Raw genomic sequence first — 10461 nt, 5'->3', positions numbered from 1 at the left:
AATAAACGTACGTATGAATAATGTACAATGAGAGAATCTCCTAGAGGCTAATCACGTTCAAACCTAAGAGACATTCCTTTTGTTTACAAAGGGAAAGTCTCTTCAAACGAACGTGAATGATCTCCAAGATCTTCAGGTGAAAATCGGAATGAGCACGACTCAAAATAGTAAATGAGTCAATGCTGAAGTTCGTAGCACAAGACGGGTTTTTAAGCAAATGAAGATCTGGGTGTGCTACTCAGAAGGTCCATTGAAAGGTAGATCCCATTTCTGATTCTGCTAGGTTCATGCTGTTGGACGACTATCCAATCTTTAAACATATTTTCCTTCTTGAGTTCATCTCTCTTTTTAAAAAAATAAAATAAGTCCCTTGATCCAACTCTAGAAGAGGTTCTGGGTATGACCTTAAACTATATCCAGTGGTGAGGCCCCAGCTTACGGGCTTTGGGGAGTGTAGAGCCACCCTTTAATTGCCATTGCTCCCAGGTCCACTCTGACCTGGAGTAGTAGTACCTGTTAGGGTCCCAACTATGGGTTAAATAGAAACCGACTTACAATAAATATATTCTATTAAAAAATTTTTTTTCAAAATCTTTGGATTCGGCATTAAATAATCTGAAAAGGGTTGATATGCCGTAAAACAACCAACCAACTCTAGGAGAGTGAGGGCCAAACCGGTCAACTGGCCTTCAATTTTTTTTTCTTGAATATCAAATTTGTCTTTCCTTCATAATTGTAATATATAAATTTTGTACTAGACAAAAAAAATTATGAAATGTGTGTTTATGTATTATTTGTATGCATGGGATTCACTCTTAAGTAGTTGATTATCAATTTTGGAATACAGCTGCTAGGCATAAGAGATTGCAATGTAGGCTATATTTAATTAATTGAACAAAATACTTAAAACAATTGTACTTTTTATGTCAAACCATCATACTGGACATTTTTTATTTTAATAAAAAATAAAGTGAAAGACTTTCATTTAAAATAAAATGGAAACATTTTCTAAATGTTCATTATATTTAATATGAATTATTTTATATTTCTTTTCTGTTAAATTTATATTAGACAATCGAACCTTGTGCTGCTGGGGTTTTTACCTTGGCACCAGAATCAAGTTTAAACCATTCTTGTAATGACCATTTCCCTGTTGATTGCAGTTGGATAATAGTCCTGTGCGCAGTTCTAGGCTTTGCCTTCTCTCTTTGAGAAGTTGGTTTATTGCTAATCTCCTAAGGCACCCCTACCAGAGAATGCTAGCAGGGCTATCTAGACATTTTTTTTTTCTTCTTTTTATCGGTTTAGAGTACTCCTTCTCAAGGGAACTGACTTTTCAATTTTGCATCCCGATCCTTGTCACATTTCTCACGGTAGGAGAGAAATAAATATCTTAGAGAATCAATTTTAGATCTCAATAGAATGATAAAGAAAAATAATCCTATGTTGATTATATTTTAAGTAGGTTAAAATGACAATTTTTTTTTTTTTATCTATGGCCCTGTGGATAAAGCATTCACCTTCAATTCTAATATTTTATGCTATCATGGGTTCGAATCTGGGCAATTTTTTTTTTCCTTACTATATAGTATTCCAGTTATTTTCTGTTGATATTGATCATCATAAATTTGAAGTTTTTTTTTTTTTTTTTGTAAGAAAATGGGTAAAAAAAAAACATTATTTAATAAATGTTAACTTCTAAACTTGTCTATAAAATTCAGGAAAAGTTGAGAAATCGGGCATTTATCTATATAATTATAAAACTCAAATGACCATGTAACAATGTATGTAGCCCACTTTCCGGTTTACGACATCCGATTGCGCATGCACGCATGACCTGCACACTGAAATATTAACGTCATTATTTCGAAATTATTATTTAACATGGGAAGAGTAGGGTTTAAAATAACTTAAACGTAATACAGAAATGAACAATGTAAAAAAAAAATTTAAAAAAAAAGCAGATATATATCAAAATTTGAATTTAACTATAATAAGTATTATCGTATCTGTTCAGTACACATTTACCTATAAGTATGGCCAACCACTTATAATTCAGTAACTGTAAAAAATTTTTTTCTCAAAAATAATCAATTATAATAAACAGAATGACTCAGAAATCTATATTCTTTTTTAATTTTAATATACTTTCACAGAAATGTTTGTGTTATGTCAAAATAAACAAAAACTATTTTCTTTACGTCACAAGTGTCATGCTCATACATGAATTCCATAGCTAATATAACATACTGACCCAACGGGTCACGGGTAGTCTAGTATTTTATGAAGAATTTTTTATTTTTTTTATCAAATTACTGTATTAAAGTAATGACTTTGCTAAGTTTTGGTCATCCTATGGAAGTTGTTAAAGCAAACATTTGATCTGTTGCTATCCTATTGTAAATAATCTACTTCCAAATTTAAAGACTGTAGATATATCGAAATATTGGAGTTTGATCAGATCTCCTGCTCAATTTACCAAAAAGGAGTGCAATTCAATTTTTTGTAATACTTTGTAAGCCTTTTTATTCACACTCGCCCCTAACAAGCCATATATTGGGATCATGCCTAGGAAAGATTAACAAGATGTTGGTTTACGTTATATTTGAACTTCTGCATATCAGTACAACCAGGGAAGCAGGTAGCAGGAAGGGAATTCCAAAGTCTATCTGTTCGAGGGAAGCAACTATTAGAGTAGAAAACTTTGGCCTTTAGAGACCTCAGTGAAGGGGCGAGATTTTGTTATGAAGCAGGTTTGTCGGGATATGTATGCTGAGGGGGCACAAGTGCAATGAGTTCATCAGAGCACATTCCATTAAAATATTTGCAAAACAGGCACAGAGGTGCAACGTTGCAGTGATGGGTTGGGTTGGGTTGGAGCTTAGTTGGCAAAGTTGGACCTGTTGTGTACACAAGAGGTACAAGGGAATTACAAATAGATTGAGAGAGGGTAACCAATTTGAAGTGCAAGATGAAGATGGATGAGAACTCAAATGTGTAGAAAGTGTATTTGGATGATGAAGCTACTGAGGTTGTCTAAGTTTTGTTACCTTGGTGATAACATTGGAAGACAAGGTGAAGTAGGTGCTAGTGTGATTGCAAAGTTGTTAACCAACAGCATTATCAATGTTAATCAAGGAAAACATCTATTAATCGTATGTGTGAAACAGCACTAACCCTATTCGGATTTAACCGCCTTCCTCCAAAGGAGGAAGTTTTATGGGAGTATGAAATTCACAAGCAGTCCTCAGTCGCATGTACATCCCCGTTAGGCAAGATGACGATGTTAGGTTTTTGCAACTCTTGCAGGGATGTGTCGACGTCCTCCTACATATAGCGCTTGGTCACCCATTTTAGTAATGACCAGGCTCGATGTTGCTTAACTTTGGTGATCTGACGGGAACCAGTGTGTCAACATGATTATGTCGTCTATGAATCATGTACACAGTTTGATGATATGGAAGTCAAATACGGTCAATGAGAGTTGAGGAAATAAATTCAATGAGGAGAAATATTAAGACAAAGATGATCTTAAGATTAAATTTGGAGAGTATATTAGGGAGATGTGTGTAGGATATTTTGATGGCATGGCCACATTGAAAGAATGGATTAGAGTTTTTAAGTTAGATGTAGAACAGTTAAGGTAGCAGGTCCAGTTTGTAGAGGAAGACCAAAGAAAAGATGAGTGGGGGGTTAATAAAAATGAATTTGAGAGGAAAAGGGATAATAATGACTTGGCTAGCAATAAGTAGTTTGTACAATTTTAATTGATTTCCAATGTACGTAAAACTGACATGAAATATAATAGTATTTGTTTTTTTTCCTCTTCAGTCTATAAATTTTTCTTTTGCATGAATTTTTGGAATGGGATTTATGGAATTCAGGATGCTTCTTTGCACATGCACACTTTTTTTTTAATAGTTTTACTAAAGTTGTGATTCTAACATATTCATTTTTTTTTCTTTTTCTAAATTTACAGGGTGTTATGGCACGCAAGATATTTGATGTCTAAGTGTTATCTACTCAACAGCAAGAAAAAAAAAAATCCGTTTAATATTGAAATTAGAAAATTCACCTCCCTGTTCCATTTATTTTTCTTTCATTTTAGTTTTTTTTTTCCCCTCTTTTTATTTTGTAACCCCCCCCCCCTTAAAACAATTTTTTTTTTCACTTTCATTTGTTTTCATCCCCCCTTTTTTTTTTTCTGGTTGGTCACAATTGCAAAAAAATCTTTCCTTAGAAGTTTGTAGGCAAGTACAAGATTAACAACACCGATTTCAGTTAAGTCATTGAATCTTTTGACTTGACCTAAATTTGATGCATTAAATTTCAATGTTTTTAAATTTTCAGAAGAGTAAATTAGTTGCAAAATACAATAGCTTATAATATTGCTAAAAAAAAAACTCATATACGAAATAAAATAATTTTACAAACACTTCTATAAAAAAACAGTGAAATAAAAATGATATTGCTGCAACTTTCTATTCATAATGTATATAACGTGTAAAATAGTTTGACTCTTTAAAAAACTGTATTATAGTCCCATTCATCTTTGCAATCATCCACTTCCTATTGCCAAATAGAGGATAAACTAATAATATTGATTGTAATCTAGAATTTTAGTTATCCCAATAGCTTCACCTTTCACTGGAAATACTGTGTGTGAAACTTTAGTTTGTACAGTTTTATCATTGTTAATTAACAAGGTCTGTTCCTATTTACTTGCCTCTCAACGAGGGCAAAGTTAGACACAAGGTCGATTTTTAATGTAGATGAAATCCAGCTCCCAAAAAGGGACACGGGATAGGAAAAAAATAATTGTCTCAGTCATGAAGGGTTTCTCATCCACTGACAGGATAGAAAAGGTGAAGTATAGTATCAGAACAGATACTACACTTTGTTCCTGAAAGTGTAAATTCTGTTTTATCATTGTTAATTAACAAGTTTATAAAATATAATTTTAACCTTATACAATTTAAAGTTTTGTTTTTTTTCCCTTACTTATAAATAGATCAGGTCTAATGTATACTATGGTTGCTAATTTGTCATTTTTCAATTTTTTTTCTTTCCTTTTGCTCGGACAACATGGAGATGAGGGGGGGGGGTATACAGCTTACCCAGTATTTTTTTTTTTTCTCACAACTGGAAATATGTATCTGTAATTGTCTAGTATATACCTGGTACTTCAGATCAGTATAAATTCAACAAACCCTAATTACTGAAAATGAAGCCATAAAAGAAACCGTCTTAATAATTATTAATGCATCACATGGTGTATTGTTCATTTTTTTGTTTTGTTTTTTAAACATTGCATTGTGGGACAGACTGGCTACCAGTCATGCACTGCTTACTTTCACATGCAACTATATATTAATGTTTTCAAATTAGTTTAACAAATGTTCTTACTAACCCTCAAATCTTATTTGTTTGTAATCTGGATGTATAAACTGCCACAAAGCCATTTTGTTCTAATATTCAATTATTACTAGACAAGTCTTGATTTAGCAAAAAAAAAAAAAAAAAAAAATCCTTTCATCTGCATTTAACAGTCTAAAAAGTTCTTCAACCTGATACCCATCCACTGTTTTATAACATTAAGCTGAGCTGATCATCTAAACCGATGTTTCCCAAAGTGAGTAGTATCACACTTGAGGCTGGTGTGTTGATATTGATGGGAGCACGAACTAAAAAAATAAATGACATGCACAGAAAATAGGCAAATTTTTTATGCTAAAGAACACACCCACCCACATATATATATATATAAACCTAATTACACAAAATTTATATCCACATGGTGTCTGTGAATTTGAAAGGAATCAACACTTCAACTGCAGCTTCTTTAGATATTAGGTTCTCACATGTGTTCTTAATCTTATAATTCTCATGTTTGAATTACATCCAACCGGAATTGGAATTGTCTGTTCTTTTTTAATAGTTGAGCTTGTGTACTATATATTTTTTTTCTTTATAATATTGTTTCAACTTCGAAAAAAAAAGCTTACATGTGTTTATAGGGTAGGAGTGATAGCAGTTTATTCTAGAAGCAAAGTGGGTGCTAGCCTGAGAAAATTTAGGAAATGCTGGTCTAAACCATCTCTGATAGAGAATAATTAAATTTTCCAGCAAGGCTGGTACCCATTTGGGTGGATTTTTGCTGACAGGACCTGGTTTTCTCAAATGGTCGCCCATCTAAATATGACCAGGTTCAAAATCTCTATGTTTTGAGATTTTAAGATCTTAAAATAAAATGACTTTTGTATAAAAAAAAAAAAAAAAATCATAGCATATGGCTTTACAATTGGATAAAGTACACAGAGTGCAAGATACAATAACAAAGACTCACACGAGAACTTGTTATGTAATAAAGTAATACTTCTGCCTATTCATGACCGACAGAACAAGAGCAAGCTATCCCACCATAGGTTAAATAGTTTTGATGAGATGCAAAGAAACGTGAGAATGACATAACCCGACTCATAAAGAAAAATCTCCTTTTTTACATTCGTGACCACAAGGTTAAGTTGCCCGTTGCATGGCTCGATATTAGGGAGGAAATTATTCTTCATCCAATAGTTTAATGTGCAGAGACAGTTGATAAAAAGAAAGTGAAGCATGCATGGTGCCCTGTGAATGAGGCATAAAAAAAAAAAAAAAAAAAAAAAAAAAAAAAACTAATTCCATAATTTGCCCCCCCCCCACACACACATTTAGCCCCAAAAGTCCCCAAGGCCTTAACATATTTAAATTTGAGTTCAGCACCATCCAAAACTGCTAAATAGACAGAAAATTTTTGGACAAATGTGGTAATATAGTCCCAAAAATGGAGTGTTTTTATTAGTCATAAAAGAGCCCCTGAGTTATCACAAAGTATAGACAAACAAAATTGTTTAGAAATCAGTTACTTTTCAGAAAGTTTTATAAAAATCCAAACCATCAATTTTTTTTTAATAAGCATAAAAGTGTCAATTTTAGCCATTTATAACCCAAAAGGCACTCCTAGGGAGGCAACCGGATTGTTCCCGGAAAATCCATTAATGTTTGTGCAAAATTTCAAAAAATTCTGAGACGTAGTTATTGAGAAAAGTGCGGACAGATGAACAGACAAGGGTGAATTTTGTCAGGGGATTAAAAATTGATATACAGATGCTGTTCATAAGTATGATAGTAAAATATTATCAATTTGATGGGTTAGAAAAAAAAAAAAAACGCCTGCAACTGATTCCTTTCAGAAATACAATGCATGATCACAGAAACATATGTAAGCAGAATTAAAAAAAAATTTTTTTTACAATCATTAAATGTTTTTCAATTATACAAAGGCAGTTTGTACATGGCATAATGGTTACTGACACAAACTATGGAATCAACAAACTAGATTCAAATCTTGTTGCATTCACTTAAGCACAAATATCTAGAAAATTCTGAATCTCCGATTATGGGTAAAAATCAGTCATTTTAAATGACTACTTGACAATAGGTATTGCTTTCCAATTAAATAATACAGAAAAAGGATGCCAGAAAACAAACAAAATCTTTTCACAAATCCTCTTGTATCACGGGTTACACAAAATGTTATTTTAAGAGGAAGTTAAGCAGGACTTCAATGACCACTGTTTATAAACTTATGTATATAACGAATGTTGATGTAAATTTATCACTTCAAAGCTCTCTTTCAATTTTGCTTACAATATTAAAGGAAATGCCAAACTGGATATAATATGCTTTCAATGAAATCGATTGGACTGTTTATGCCAACACTTTATAATTGTGGATTTAATTCTAATTGCATAAAACATAGGCCTGAGAAAGAAATGTTAAAAAAAAAAAAAAAGAAAAAAAAAGCCAGTTATGAATATATTAATAAATATAAAATCAACAATTCTGATTTGGAAAGTGACCAGGAAAAGAGAAATTAGTGAACTACTGCTGGTCAGTAAACCAAGTGACATATTTATTTTTAACCTTATTATGTAACTAAATAATACAAAAATAAATGCTTAAAATATAATCTTGTTTAGTTGGTTTTCTTTGTACCTCAATATGGATGTCTTTTTAGAAAAGACTTTTGTAACATTCTTGAACACTGTCTTCCCATCAAGTTTTTATTAGCTGCGTTTTATGTTTGAACTGTAGGCCGTCTGTAATGAGAAGGATGAAGTCTCATTACTATTTATGGAGTGACATAAGCGAAAAAATTTTATAAAGGGAGGTAACTTTTAATTGATTACCTCTTCGATAGTATTTCAATGTTACATAATACAGGGTGACCCCCCCCCCCCAAAAAAAAACGGGCCCCAAGTCTAATTAGTAAAGTTGAAATTGTTAACAAAAATACAAATGATTTCTACCAAATGCAGAACTTAATTGTCTATGAATCTGTATACTTTTAATGTGCTGAAATTGAATAAAATTAAATTGTTTTTAAACAAAGTGACTTTCACAAAAAAACAATGTTTCTTTGTCATTTAACTATTGAGGAGTTTCATTCTTGAAATAATAAAAGTAAAGTAGTAGTAAACAAAAATGACTTGCTATACCTTTAATCCTAAGTATGAAAGGGGGGTAATTTTCCCACTCTGCCTTAGTTAAACACTTTCTTGCCTTTGACTAAGGCAGAGTGGGAAGTTTGGAGTTCTGATGGAACTATAAATTTCAAAAGAATATTGATAAAAATTTGAATTTATAAAAAAAAAAAAATTTTAGCATGTTAAAAGTATATCGGGCAAAATAATTAAATTTAAATGCATTTGGTATTTTTTTTTTTTTTCAGTTGAAAAATCTGTACTTTTACTAAAAAAAAAAAAAAAAATTGATATATCTAAGAGGCATGAAATGCAGAATTATTTTTCAACTTAAAGGCCACAACAAAAGTTACCCGAATAAAACTGGAGAGTAAAATGTCACAAACTTTGATCATCTTAGGACGTATTTTTTTTTCATAAAACTGCATTCTGCTGTTGCAGTACTAGTATAACATCCTGCAGCTGCACCCAGTCTTTCTAGACAGTTGTTGAGGATAACCTTATTTGCAAGTGTTAAATCATGAGACAGTTTTGCAGGAATGACCTTGTGAAGGTGTTTTATCACATACAGCACATTATCTATAGCCGGCCAAACTCAATTGGACTGTTTTCCTTTTTGGAATTCCTGATTTTCCTTTCAACAGGAGAATAGTGATAAAGGTAAGGTTTCAACATGAGAAAATGTCTTGAAGAATGGAAACAAAAATACCAAAGGAAAGTATTCATCTACCCATAAATCGATTAAAAATGGTGTTTCAAACAAACATAGCACTACTCCATTCTTTAGGCAGGTCATTATCCTAGCTTGAACAAAATCAACTGATATATCATTGTTTATCTTTATTAAAACCAAATGCTTCATTTCTAATGAAATTATCAGTAATATGATAAAGTTATTTGAGTTATTGTTAAAAGTAGACAAAAAAAAAAAAAAGTGAACTAACCTTTACACATACCAAAATTATCATCACTCGGATGTAAATGTCAGGACTGGTAAGCGTTATTTTTCAATTTGTTTTAAATGTATTTAAAAATTGATCCAAACAAAAGTTATCATTTTTGTACCATATCATGTACTATGGAATGTTAAAAGTTTGAAAAGTTTTATTTTTTCATTTATCACAATCATGAAGGACATATTAAAAAGGTAAAAAAAAATGAAGTTATTTAAACCAGGAAGAGCAGGAGTGCCTGAATAGCAAGGGGTTATACTAATGAGCCCACAAATTTCATAAAAATGGTTGTCAGGGGAAATAGGAGACAGGAAGAGAATTTCAAAGACAAACCATCTGAAGAAAGTTATCAAAGTAGAAAAATCTTCCAGCATCTAAAAAAAAAAAAAATGTTGGTGCCAGTTAAGCGGGTTGGGATTATTTTCATTAAGGATCATACAAGTATAGTAAATTTATCATAAATATGCACCACTGGTGCCGTGATAAATGGCGGAGTTCATCAGACAATGCAGGACCTATTATATCAAAAATCCTTTTTTGAACCTTGCCCAAGAGGAAGAGGCTATTGATTGACCCAGATATGGCAACAATACTCCACGCAAGGTCAAATGGTGACGTCCGAGAGATATGGAATACTGCAAGACATTTTCTAATCTAGAAGAGAAAGACTACTTTTTTTATGTACTTATTTCAATTCATATTCTTGTCCAAGAATGTCAGGCCGAGAAGTTTAAATATATGACTTTCAGAATATGTGCTACTGATGACATTCTGTGATTGGAAGGGTTTCTTATAGTTTTTAAAGAAAAGGAGATTTTGCAAAATAAATAAATAAAAAAAATTATAAAATCTCTTAAACCTTAAGAGTTAAAATAAAATCTGGGATGAATATGAAGTACTGGAATTGATTTCAACCAAATATTGAATGAATTTTTTAAGATTCAATTTAAAAAAAAAAAATTGGATAAAATAAAAGACAAAAA

Source organism: Euprymna scolopes, chromosome 8, assembly GCF_053919585.1.
Source record: "Euprymna scolopes isolate OS-2025 chromosome 8, ASM5391958v1, whole genome shotgun sequence".
NCBI lineage: Eukaryota > Metazoa > Mollusca > Cephalopoda > Sepiida > Sepiolidae > Euprymna > Euprymna scolopes.
This window is presented reverse-complemented; position numbering follows the sequence as displayed.